Source organism: Nannospalax galili, unplaced genomic scaffold (genome assembly GCF_000622305.1).
Source record: "Nannospalax galili isolate Female #2095 unplaced genomic scaffold, S.galili_v1.0 scaffold324, whole genome shotgun sequence".
Classification (NCBI taxonomy): domain Eukaryota; kingdom Metazoa; phylum Chordata; class Mammalia; order Rodentia; family Spalacidae; genus Nannospalax; species Nannospalax galili.
Window position 1 is genome coordinate 623511 of NW_008353027.1, and position 969 is coordinate 624479.

A 969-nucleotide genomic window follows, 5' to 3' on the forward strand; every position below is an offset into this window, starting at 1 on the left:
GCATCACTTACCCTGAACTGAAAAAAATCCCTGGACACCATTTCACTTTTCCTGTCATTCTCAGTCCACTGAGAGGAAGAATTTACTCCCATCCCATAACAAATGCTAACTCTACCTTGGAAACATGAAGTTCCCATTTCCTTTGAGTCTGGGTTGAAAGAAACCCACCTGGACTGGCCACCAATCATCTAACTCTGATAGTCAAGCTGCTGACTGAGGCCTGCCTAGTAAGGGTACAACAATGTCCCTTATCTGGTGAACCCAAGATTTGAATTCATACTCATCTGCATTGGCTGTTGGAATTTGGGCTGCCTTGACAATGCCAGCCTTCTTGGAACACTCCCCTGCTACTGATGAAGAAACCAGGTGGTTAATCTAAAGGAAACAGAAAACAGTTGATTTTCAATAGAATTAGAAGGTCATCAAAGCAGGGAAGAATATGAGAAAATACAATTGCATTTATAAAAGGAAAAAAGAAACTGTTGTAAGAAACAGCCTATGTTAGTATGAACACCTCCTTCTCTGACTAAACAGCAGATGTTTACTATGTCTTCTTAACTCCTGCTTCTGCTTCTGTAAGATAGCCTTATCACTAAGGGATTCGATCCTTACAGTCTCTGATCACATAAACTAGGAGCAAACCCTTACCCTTCTAGATCCTAGTTTCCCAGCCTGCAATCTGATAGGCTGAAATGCATGATTGTTGCAAAAACATATGACTGCATAACTTATGCAACTTTATGTTAATGTAAGGTGAAATGTTTCGTTTATATGCTCAACATTTTTTTTTCACTTTGGGTCTTTTTGAGACAGGGTCTCCCTGTAGCCCCAGCTGTCCTGGAACTCACTATGTAGACCAGGCTGGCCTTGAACTCAGAGAGATTTGCCTGCCTCTGCCTCCCAAGTGCTGGGACTACAGGCGTGTGCCACCACTCCCAGTTATGTTCAATATTTTAAACTGTGGAACAA

The 969-nt window shown here is 41.9% G+C and overlaps 1 pseudogene; it reads right to left on the reverse strand.

Annotated features, from left to right (window-relative positions):
- Positions 1-201: 201 nt before the first annotated feature.
- Positions 202-969, reverse strand: part of LOC103747777 — a 26339-nt pseudogene continuing 25571 nt past the window's right edge.